We start from the raw sequence: 12,815 nt of genomic DNA, 5'->3' as shown, positions 1-12,815 counted from the left end.
GACGTAACATAGGATGGATCAGCTAAAAAACAACCTAACCCTTTCCTGTTGGACACCTAATATGGTATCAAGGACATCTTAATCATCACGCTACATCAGGCTTATCATAAACGAGTTCAGTCTAAATATGTTGTTCACAAGTGATTAGCACCTTGGATGTATAACTTGAAGAGAATTAAAGGAACCCGCGCAGTCGCAAGCCAAAACAGAAGCAAAAAGCGTCGACATTTTTAAAAGACCCTATGTTCCATAGCATCAAAAGATACTATGCACGACACGGAAGAAGTCAACGATACGGTACCATCGATACGCTTATTTATATCAAAGCTGAACGTCTGTGTAGAGCTGGCATCAGTTAGGAGCGAAAGACAATTATGTAATAATCAGCACGGAAATCCGTACTCATCTGAACTATGCATCTCATCATTTGCCAACACATCAAGATTAGATCCACTGCTGATTCCAAGGGGCTAGCCACGATTCGTTCAGGCCCACAAATCCAGCTCAAGGCTTGAAAAGCGATCAGGAAAGAGACAAACAGAGCAAGAAATAGTCAGAAAGAGTCTCAGAAGGAAGGCAGTTAAAGGTCGTTCGTCGTCACCGATTATAACTCAACATAGCACCTTCATCATCATGGACACCAAAAACGAGACAGCAAATGCGGAAGACTAAGCCGGATATGTCCAAAGGTCTCAGATCGAAAGCTTCAGCAAAGCACCGATGATGGTGCTCAGTCATATGCTTGTCAAAAAATGAGTACATCATAGACCCAGGGAAGGAGAGGAAAATTGATCGCAACAAGACAGAAACAGGCAAGATCGAAGAGATGGAGCAGAGAAACAGAATCAGGAAGCAGAAGCATTTGATCGAACACAAATTGCAACAAGAAACTGCTCGCCAGCATCTGATTGAACACAACGAAAGGAGAATTTCTCTGTTTCACCAGAAAGTTGTGAAACAAAATGACTATATAGTGCCTGCAGTTGGTCTAGGGTTCTGCTCGCTTAGGGTTAGGAATAGGGTTGCTCGCTTAGGGTTAGGACTGCTTGGTTTTACAATCAGGTCCCATCTCAGCCTAGCTTCGTGTCACATGCCGTTTCCATTTACACTCCCCTTGCATTTTTAGTGCTGCCTCATAGCTCAGATGGGGTTCCACGAGGCGACACAAAGGGAACGAGGCACACAACGATTTTGACCATACTCAATGTCCCAATGGTTGGAAAGCGTGTCCAACATGCCCCCTCCGTCCTCATTGCATCGGCCAATAGAAAATTTTGGCGGGATGCAATGGCCAATATATTACCTTCCGCGTGAAGCGGTCGGTTGTACTTAGCAATAAATGACGAAAGAAGAAATATGGCTTGTCTAAACCCGTAGAGCAATGGGAGTCCTCCCAAAAGGAGAGATTGGTTGCAGCCCTATTTGAACCGGGCCTCACTCAACCATATGACCCCTTCAGGAACACACGGCACAATGAGCAACAATTTTGAAAAGCATGAATGCGCTCGTAGCTCCCCCAGCTTTTGAATGTGTTACTCGAGTTGGACAGATTACAGTTGTGCAATAAACCGTCGTACTAGGAGCCTTTCTTTTATGACTCATCCATGAAGTCACCCAACAAATTAGCTAGAAATGTTGTCATGCACTTAGTCCTTAGAGTTGTCCAAGCACATCAAATGCCATGTCAAATCTCCCTCAACCTTACCATAGATGAGCCGACAAAATGGGTGGATTTCCATTTAGCATAATCTAGCCCAAACTTTGTGACAATGTTCTATTGGCTATTTGGAGCTTTTAGTTTTGTGATAGAGGTAGGTGACCTTAGTATTTGGTGTCCATAATGTGCTAATGGGAGATGTTGAATCTCCCTGAACTTTATTAAAGGGTTGTGAACCTAGACAAAATGGGAGGGTTTCCATCTGTTAATTTGGCCCACACTTTGTGATAATGTTCTATTACCTATTTGGATCTTTAAGTTTTGTGATAGAGGAAGGTTAGGTTGTTGACCCTAGTAACTGGTGTTTAGTTGCAAACAAACACTCAAGGATGAATGACATAATAGTGGCACATGTGTAGAAAGGAAACCAAGGACAAGGTGAAAGCAAAACCAAAGAAGAAAGCCAATGGAGCATTCAACACACGCCAGTTTGGTAGCGGCAATTTAATCAGATGGTGTATTATCTTTACACAACCTATATGTTGAAATCAGCTACCTGACTTTTCATATTTTCATATATTAAGCACTAAAGAATGGTGTGGAGGTGATTGTTTTTCCTTCTTTCCAAAGAAAACAACTTCTATTAATGCTTGAAAAAACAACCATATAACTTAGCAATCTAAAAGACATCGATTAACTTACCATGCTTAATAAAAACAATGATTAGAGCATATCTAAAGGAGGTGTTAATACATCTAGCATAGATTAAAGATGATAGAAAGATCGCATACTGGAGGTCTATCCAAAGGGACTAAGGATGAAAAGGTCATACTCTCTACTTTGTGTCGGGTTAAGGCAAGAGAATTGGGCTTGGACGAGATGTCCCAATTTTTTGAAGAGTATGTGTAAGATGTGTAGAGATAATTCTATGTGTTCCTTTGTTGTTTAGGCATAAAACATATATGAGAATGCAGGAACACATGATGGTTGGACTCAATGTACACAATTGGGATCTGGTTGTCTTAGAGTATCCCATTTCTAGGCATATAAGGAATCACATCATTTAAGAAATTTCAAGCATTTTATCAAATATTATATTTGGGAATATGATATAATTAATATTAAGCATTTTCTAACTTCTGTTTTTCTTACTATGCAAAAAACAAGAGCAAAATATACCATCTGAAAGTTCCCTTACTATCAAATTTTTAGCTCATATATTGAGAGTGCTAGGCTAGAGAAGGAGAGGCGGATAGAGGATACAATTGCATAGAGTGATGAATAGATGAAAAGATTTAGCCCCCTCTCTAACCCTTGGAGGCCAAACTACTATAATATCTATTGTTATGATATGAGGGATTTTCCTACCGATATACCCAAAAGAGATCATAGTTAGCAATAGCCAATATCCCTTATGGTTTTAGATTGAAAGGGAGTGTTAATGATACCAAGTCATAAACAAATAGATGCCATCATGACTACCTTCAAAGCACACAACTTGGCACAATTGGACATTTGTCATTTTCCAATTAACTCACCAAATTGCTTCTATGATGAAAGCATTGATGGACCACAACCATGCATAGGAGAGCATGATTTGGTAAGTTACTAATAACGTTCTCTCTCTCTCTCTCTCTCTCTCTCTCTCTCTCTCTCTGCCCTCATATGGTTGTCTTTAGATCTATAAAGATGATAGATGAGCTCTTTTCTCTCTTATGATTGGCTTCGTCAAAGAGTTGCGATACATTCATAAGCTATTTCTACATCTCCTCTACACATAAACAAAGAGAATCTTGCTCCATTTATCTCCTTGTTCTCTCCTAATGATTTCAGGTCAAAGAAACCTGCAAGGAAATGTTGGTAGAATGGCAAGGGATGGCGACGTTATCTATGGTGTTGAAGATATTCTCATCTAATAGGATCTTCAAGGCCACATCTAATTGTCCACTTTCCCTTTCAAAATGATGTTTTCATCATCCTTTTCTTTGAGCTATTTCTGACCCTCGACTTCACCTGTTTCCCACATAGAAAAAATTTCCCCTTAAAGATCCCAACTTGGTCTTGATGTAAATGCAAGTTGGAAGAGTTGATCATTCCTCCTTAAGGCATATAAGCTTTTTGTTTCATTTAGTCCAACCACTTTATCGCACTAGATCCTGGATGCCAAAGTAACCTTCTTGTTCTTTTGCATAAAGTCAAAAATATTCATTATACAAAAATCTAATCTTTTGAAAGAAGGACATTCCCTATCGGTAATGGTGCTCATTATCATGATCCCAGGCCAAGAGAGTGCCTTCTTCTTTTATGAGGCTTGCATAAATCTTACACTCAGCTATCTTGAAGTGCAAAGAGTTAGGTTGTTCTTTGCACAACTGCCTCCTTGCCTTTGCACTACGACATCCTCCTTTGACAAAATAATCATAGGAGTTCGTCTTTGTAATATGAAAACTACCATGTCTAGGCAAATGTTTGGATCAACCATAACCAATAATGGGACCACATTGGCAAATAGAGTGAGTTTCATCCTTGCCCTCATTAGAAATGTGTAAAGGATGTGGCTCCCTTACTTCCATGGGTCTCCTCCAAGCATCTAGACCAAGGGTGTGACTTTTTGGTGAGCTTTTTATCATGAGCTTTTTTTCAATTTTCATGAATATTGTGAGCTTTTCATTCACCTGAGAGAGAGAGAGGGGGAGGGGGGGTTTCATGGAGTGGGGTGGGTGGAAAGTTTGGGTTATGGTTGCAGTGAAGAGGAGAGAGGGGGGGGAGGGGAGATAAAGGAAAAGGGGAGGGATGGTCGCATGATTAAAGTGGCATGGAGAAGGGAGGGGAGGGGAGTTGGAACATATATTCGTTATCATAGTTAGAGGGGGAACTTATAAGGTATGCAAAGTATAGTGCAAGGAGGAGAGAGAGGATGAGGAATGTGAAACTTATGTTCATCTACTAAATGTAAAGGGGAAGGGAGAGCATATGGGAAATTTGTTCATTTTCAAAGTGTATAATTTGATAGATTTGACCTCATATTTTGATTCCTCGTCGAATTCCGGTCATTTTGAGTACCAACATGACCATATTCCGATAAAAATTGGAAAAATGGTGTTTTTGTCATTTTGGCCTGTTTTGGGCCTATTTTGAGTCTGCGCTTTTAAAATGAACATATCTCCCATAGTTACTCCCTTCTACTTTGAATATGGACATATCTTCCATAATTTTTTGCCTTCTACTGCCATTCATATCCGCCCCCCCTTTGTGCATAGTATACACTCTTCCACCCCTTCCACATGCTATGAAAATGAACATATCCTATATCCTCTCCCCCTCTTTCTGACCTCCCCAGCTTTCTTATAACAAAAACATGTATGGATTTCTAAAAAAAGCTCGTAAAAACAAAGGAAATGGTAAAAAAGCTCACATTAAAAAGCTCACCAAAAGATTTTTCCCCTAGACCAATAGAAGGCCTATGGAGGTTTTTCAAGAGTAGCTCAGGATTTCTATCATCCACAAGCTTTGGCAAGAAAATTTTGAGAGTGCTCTCGACAGAAGCGGAATGGAAGAGGGTGAGAGAGAGAGGGAGAGCCAGAAGAGAGCGGTGCAGAACACCCTAATCTTCTATGTCATCCATATATATATAACTTTGAGTATTGTACATAACCGGGGTTAACATACAGTGGCCTTTAACCCCCACAACCTTTCACTTAAAGGCCAATGTACCTTTAAGAGAGAACAACCAGTGGACATACTATCCAATGATGCACATCAATACATGGCAATACCCAACTGTCTCTGTGGCTTGTATGTCGTCTTTGTATTTTTGTAGTGATCTAATGTTCAAAGATTGTATCAATATAGTTGTGTCTGTGCATTGTTGGATTTTATTATTTAGGGTTTCCCATCTTGATTGAGTTATCAATCTTTTCGTTTCTTCATGAACCTCTCTGTCCACAATGAAATGTTGTTGTTGGAGTGATTGAAGTAGGTAAAAATTTTCAGTGTTTTTTATGTGTGAAAGTGATGTGTATGCAAGGGCGTGTGTGGGAATTCCGGCTGGTGAGAAAGCCAGTTTCTCCATTGTTAAAACCTATGCTTTGTGGATCGTTCTAGAGCAGCAACTACTTGAATCAGGAATTGTTGTCGAGTTGAGGATGTTTGTTGTAGAAGGGCCAACTTGTACCTCCCTTGTAACTTGGAATATGGGTATCCATTTGCGATTGATGGTTGTTGTGTGTGCATGAGAGGAGCTCGAGTGTTTTGTCGAAAGGGTGCATGAATGCAACCATACCATGAAGTTGGGTTTCATTCCCTATTTGTGGGTTTTGAGATTGAATCCATATAATGTCATTGTTGTTGTATGTGGACATGCCCATGAAAACACCATCTGCACCCTTTACTAATCCATCTTATTGATTAATATTTCCTACACATAATTCAACCAATATTCCTTCTTTAATTTGTATCGTTGTTCATAGTCCGTATGTTGCTTTAGGATTTTCTAGTATTTTAGAAGAAACATGACTGTCATCGTCGCTAGTGAACGTATTGCTTGCTTTGATATTGTATTCTGTACCTATTACTAGATTGAAGGCTTTGTCATTATATTTGTTTGTTTCAAGGTTGGTATAGTAAAGGTGGGGGAAAGTATGGCCTTGGGGTGGGTCACAGAAGCAACGTTGGTTGATGTATTGTATTTGTTTGATGCTATGCGTATACTTCTAAAAGAGTTTAGTACTTCTATGAATTGGTTGTTGTTCTGTCACATTATTTTTTGGAGCTCATGACATCGTGGCTATGTGAGCCAATATGTATTTGCTACTGTTTGCAATGAGTCTGGTTCGAACTAGTTTGGCCTGATATAGATCTCTGGAGTAGCAAATGATGTCGACATTTCCAAAGTATTCTACATGATTTCTTTTGAAGGTTCTCATATAGAGGTTCGCAAAATCTAAGGCTCATCTTCCCACTAATGAAATCTTGTCAAACATGATGAGTTGTAATTGTTCATAAAGACGAATCAGTGTATAAGCTTTTCTCTCGAGAGGGAGGTCAAGTTTTTTGTTTGTAATAACAAATGTATAGTGAGTCCGTTTATGTTGTAAGTGGCTTTTCCTGTGTAAGCTAACATTAATACATGCAGTAGTTCATAATCTACACGTGAAGAGTTCGATTGTAAAATCGTAATAAATCTTGGACTATTAGCAAGAGAAGGTATGTTTTGCTTGTGCCAGTTTCACCTGTGAGGACTAAGTGAATTTTTCCTGTCGGATGAATCATTTCTTGTATCTTGACATCGTCAAATAGTTGGCTCTATTCGATCCTCAGAGATTGAATCATCTTGAAGTATTCGTCATTATTCATGAGGATTTAATTTTTATCATGAATAATGAATTTATCGTTTATCGAGTTTTTATTTATGCTTCTCATGTCGAATGCAATGTCGTATGTAGGGAAGTTGTTTTGTTCGAAGTTGTCATTGTGATTGTTATTCATGTGATGGGTATCGTGCTCTATTCTTTTTGTTCATTATTGTTGTCTTACGTATATAAAGATCTATTTCATAGTATAGTCTTGCACTTGGAATTGTAGGCTTCTTGCCAAGTTCCATGTATTGATAGTTCATGATCTTCATTATATTTTAAAGGGTAGTATAGCAGTACTTGTTCAAGATACTAATTCTTAGGGTCTTTCACCATGTTGAACTTCATAAATCTTATAATTCTTGGTCTCCATCTCTTCTTAATGCTGCCATTGTTGTATTTATATCTTGCTACAAATGTTGCGAGGCAAATGTTGTCCATGTCTTTTCTTGTGTATTTATTGATGATAGTTTCACATGTTATGTTGGTGGACTCAGCATTGCAGTAGTTGTTTTTGCTTAAGGATGAGTGCTATGTTTTCTTGTTTGTTTGTGTTTATAAAGTAGAAGTTTCTTGTTATTCTATGTAATGGCAAATACAGAATAATGAAAGATGCCAATTGTGCACTCATTTGCTGTGCATATAAAATTATATTTTCCATTCTTCATAGTCTATTGTATGCAGTACTGCTATCTTGTATGCAAGTTTTAATTGTCTGTTACAGGCTTCTTGTCATTGTGTTGTCCCATTTTGTGATGTATGAAGTGCAGTATGTTGTGGCTGAGTATGGGTCTATAATGTACCATACGTCCAAATATGATTGCCATAAGAAGCTCATCTTTGGATTAAAATCGTTTGTGAAAATGTCCTTTGATTCTCTTCTCAAAGAGATGCCGATGGAGCCTCCACTCCAAGCTACTCCTTATGAGAGCAATGCAAGGCACAAGCCATCCAGTTGACAAATGTTATATTTATTTCAACTTGTATGCTATGTAGATGTGTAGCAATTGTTGTGTATATTTCTTTGTAAATGTGAAGATCATTGTCTTGCAGAGGTGTTAGAATCATGGTTTCATGTAGTGGAGGTTTAGTGGCATGTAGATGTATGTCTGTGTGTTTAGATGTCCTTGATATTTGATGCTAGTAGGTTCGTGTCAAACATTATGTACTTATCAATGAAAGATGTGATGTTGCTAGTCTCATGAATATCTTACGTCGGTGCAGCTTTTATCCACATGATGCCATGTTCATGTTGGTTTACTATACTTTGAAATTATGTGACAAAGAAGTAATTGAGTATATTTCCAAGTATTTCTTTGCCCTTCAATATTTGATTGAGGAATTGTTGGATTTTGTGAATGTAATACCTCGCACAAATTCTTGCATTATCTCTTATCAATTCCCTTATTTCAGCACTCATGCCATGTGTTCTTTGTTGTTGGTTAAGTATATGTCATGCAAACATTTTGTAAAATGTTCCCACAGTCTCTCTGCACCACATGATAACATCACGAACAAGGTTGGAGGCACTAACTGTCTCAGCATCACGAATGCATCTTTCCTGAGTCTCTCTTTGTGGTCCGGATAAGTGCACAAGTCTTCAAAGTCCCTGTACCCAATCTTAGACTTCTGAATGGCTTCAATGTTGGTATCATTTGTAACATCTTTTGAATATATTATTCTATTCTACTTCGTGCCTTTGCATAACCGCACCCAAATGGATTTCATTATTGGATTGATGAGGACCTTAATTGATTTGAAGACAAGGCTTAGTATATTCTACGAGAGCTTTAGGGATGCACGTGTCAATTCCCACTTTGCAATGTCTTGGTATGTTAGTCTAGGGATTTCAAATATGTCTTACTAAGCTAAAGAAAAGTGTAGGGAAATTCAACTCTTCAATGTTCTTGTCTTGAAATAGTCCTAGTGGTTTGTTATTCTCACTAGGGACTACGTAGTTGATGTTAATTTCATAATCTACAGCCTGTTTAGCTGTAATGAGTTTGTGTATTAAAGTGTTTGTGTAGTGTCATCTGTACTAGATTGTTGGTCGTTCTCTTTTTTTGTATTCTATTGTGAATATAGCATTCGTTCCAAATGCTCGGTCCATTGCTGATTGATTTCTACATTATTGGATTTGTAAAGTGGCATTTGAATAAGCTTATGTAGCGCTTGCATTAGGTCAGCTAAACATATTTTTTGAGCAAGTATGTGCGCTTATATTATAACTTTTTTTAAATTATAATATAAGATTTGTAAAATTGGCATTTGAATAAGCTTGTGGAGTGCTCGCACTAGGATAGCTAAACGGATTTTTTTGAGCAAGTATGTGCTCTTAGATTGTAAATTTTTTTTAATTCCAAGTATTATCGATGATTCATCATTAATAAATCGTGGTAAGATGTCTTGCACTTTACTTGTGTTACCTCATTTCACACTGCTACCTTGTATCCCATACTATCCGCCATGTGATAATTCTCTTATTTGAGTAAATTCTATTCTTGAAGCAACTAACCATTCTTCAATGCCATTGAGGATTACCACATTTGACAACTCAACGTTCTGCTATATTTGTTGGGGGGATGAAGTATTTTGGGATGTTGTTTGCTTTTATGAATGTCTTACATTCTTTGCAAATATGTTGTTTTTTCGCTTGAAAGGGAAATTGTGATGTCTTTTGAACATTATCCAAGCGTTTGTACTTTACATATGATGTTTGTTTTTTAAAATGTAGACGCTCGTAAGATAAGAATTCATACATTGGGGTATCTTGAATTGTGTTTACATATTTTTCTACAAACTTTGAAGTAGTTCCAAGTGCTATTGAATATTTATGTGATGTCATACACTCATTTGTTATGCGTGCTCGTTTGATTTTTCATTTTACTACTGCTACTTCTGAGTTTGAGTTTTCTTATCTTACGGTCATTCTTGGCATGCTCTTGTGCTGTTGCATCCATTTGTGTTCGTCAATGTCTTGATTATTGTAGCCATCTTTGTATGCTATTTTTGTGATGGTGGTTTTTTTAATGTTGAACATTTTATGTCTGGTAGTGTCATTGCAAATTAATGCCGATGGGAATTTCTCGTTCAAGATATGCATCCATCGTTCGTAGAAATGAGCTTATTTTTGCTAATGATGGCTTCTAAGGTACTGACCAATGTTCTATCCAACGAGTATTCCTTCTTCTCATGGTCTCAATTTTGGGCAAAAAAAGTAATATTTTGGGGTACTGAGACAATTCACACAATTTTTGTGGCTTTTGTGTGAATTGTGTCGTTCAAAAGCGTTATTTTTAATTTCACTTTGTGAGTGATGTGTTTCAAACTCAAACCCAAATGTTTGGAAGATAACATGTTGTAAGAATAAGTCTTCAATGCAATAGTGACAGTTATTATCTAACAATGCTTTCAGGTATTGGACAGTCCTTCTGCAGTTCAGGTAAAGTTCTTGGAAGAGATTAGATTTGAAGGATTGTCGACTCCATTCCACCAGTTGAAAGCCTGACATTTGTAAAAACTTCAAACACTTCTAGTGTGATATGGAATTCCAACATATAAGATATGCACAAGAAGATGCACCTGTTTTGTGGATACATCTTGAGGAATTTTGGGTTGACGCCTATTTCTTTAGAATAGCATTTTCTTGCCATCTCCATGTTTTAACGTCTACGTGGATCTTGAAAGTTTGGTGAAAGAGTAAGCTTGTAAACAAAAGATTAATTTGTGAAGATATGTCCACATTGTTTTGTTATTGTAGCTCATGGGATACTTAAATTTGCAAATGAGAAACACAATTTGTTTTGTACATTGTTTGTATATGCAGTATAGCAAACCTGAGGAGTTGCAGTAAATTTGCAAACGAGAAATGCAGTTTACTTTGTGCATTGTTTGTATATGAAGTATAGCAAACCTAAGGAGTTGCAGTGAAGTCACTCAGGAGGAGGGTGTAAGTATTTTCGTGCAAGGGAATGTTAACGTAATGAAGATGGCAGAGTATATAGATGTATGTGGTGTTGGGGATGAGTTCATCAAGCATGTTGTAAATTTTGTATTCTTCACTCACAAGTACAAGTTGTCTTTGCATCAAAAGTTATTCGCATGTAGTTTAGTACATGTTTACATGGTACGTGTTGTAAGATTAGTGATTTGTCATATATCACATTAATGTAGGGATAAGTTTTTGAACGATGCCAAAACTTCTGTCTAATAATTACAGATTCTCACTTCAACTACTTCTATAGAAAATGTATTTATAAATGTAGGTACTTAGAGTACAAGCTAAGAGTTAGGGGAATGTGCTATGAAAGTTATTTTATGAACATTTGCCATCTTTGGCTTTCAAAATTCGTAGTAACGAAGAAGTTGTAAGCCTAATAGGTCTGATTGCATGTAATAAAGTACTTATTATGTATGTGTACGTGGTCTTTGATAAGTTGGTAGAGCATGATGTGGAAATTTATATGCTTTCATGATAAGAAAGTTCCATTGTTCTTTATTTTTGTAGGTATCATCAACGTGTTTTGTAATACCTCACAATACCTACTTATGGACAAATAGTAGACGATCACATAACACACTGGTAGTTAAATGATGGTGCTTGTTCGAGCAAGGTAAAGAAACTAGAGTCCAAGGCTTCTCTTGCCTTACAGTGCAAACAATAATGCGTCATATATGATATCAATAGGGGGGAAATATTTGAATAATGCTGGACCTTCTGTCCAGTAATTATAGACTTAAGCTTAAACTATTTTATAGCAAATATACGTGTAGATATAGGTGCAAAAAGTGCACCTTAAGATGTAGCAAGGGCGATGAAGTTTATTTGAATAGTGTAGATCATTTTCATCTCTTAAGATTCATAGGAATGAAGCAATTCTAAGTGTAGCAAATTCAATTGGATGTACAAAGTATCAAAGATCTTACAGTATGTAGGTAATGATTGCAACAACAGTGGCGAAGTTGTAGCTACCATTTAACACTTTCAATAATAATGCAAGAATGAAGCTTTATTACCATCTTATGAGTATGTGTTTTCACTCAATGATTTACTTGTCCATCTGGTGCATGGAGCTCCCAAGCTTGATTTTACTGCACCCAACGGCAGGTAGTTGGCTTGCCCTTTATTCATTATGTCCTTACAATCTTCTTTGTACTTGGAAATATTGGTCATTTGAACAAATATGGGATCAATTGTAAATGGTTCAGAATGTTCAACCCTAGTCAAAGAATCGAAAACCAAAGTATAATTAGATGTTCCTCCGCTGTTTCGAGTGTTTCTACTACAGACTAAAAATTTTGCAACTTTTATGCAGTCTCCGATATTCAATGTCTTGATGAAGTTTGTGTAGTAGACCTCACCTATTACGAGAGTAATACAACCACCTCCCTTCAGTTAAATCTAATTTCAGGTTCTCTGGGTATTTCACATTTTGTAAGGACCAAGTGCCGTATTTATTTAGTACTTTTTCCTCGAAGATGCCGTTCTTGACAGATAAGTATACTTCATGAATGAGCAAAGATCTTTCACTAGGTGAGTATTTGCTCTCAACACTCAATCGATCTAAGCACTCTATGGTCAAGGTGTGTCGTAAGACCTCTCTTCTAGCAAGGATTCTAGCTTCACTTGTTTCTCGTCTCTATAATCTACTTCATCAAAGAATCTCTTCACAGATGTCATCTTGATAGTCGTGACTACACAACGCAATGATTCTACACCAAAATCATCAGGCAAGATTGCATTGTTCTGGAATAGTTAAAATTATCATGATAACTGAAGAGATGAGTGGGATACAAGAGGTGCA

General features: G+C 37.4%; 1 non-coding gene across 1 annotated transcript; it reads right to left on the bottom strand.

Annotated features, from left to right (window-relative positions):
- Nucleotides 1-343: 343 nt before the first annotated feature.
- On the bottom strand, nt 344-436 carry LOC147896648 (small nucleolar RNA snR60/Z15/Z230/Z193/J17). Its single transcript, XR_015541838.1, has one exon. It is a non-coding gene; the product is annotated as a small nucleolar RNA snR60/Z15/Z230/Z193/J17 (small nucleolar RNA).
- Between the last annotated feature and the right edge of the window lie 12,379 nt (nt 437-12,815).

The sequence above is a fragment of the Dipteris shenzhenensis genome, chromosome 11 (genome assembly GCF_047967505.1).
Source record: "Dipteris shenzhenensis isolate YYH24624 ecotype China chromosome 11, Dip_SZ_1.0, whole genome shotgun sequence".
NCBI lineage: Eukaryota > Viridiplantae > Streptophyta > Polypodiopsida > Gleicheniales > Dipteridaceae > Dipteris > Dipteris shenzhenensis.
This window is presented reverse-complemented; position numbering and strand designations above follow the sequence as displayed.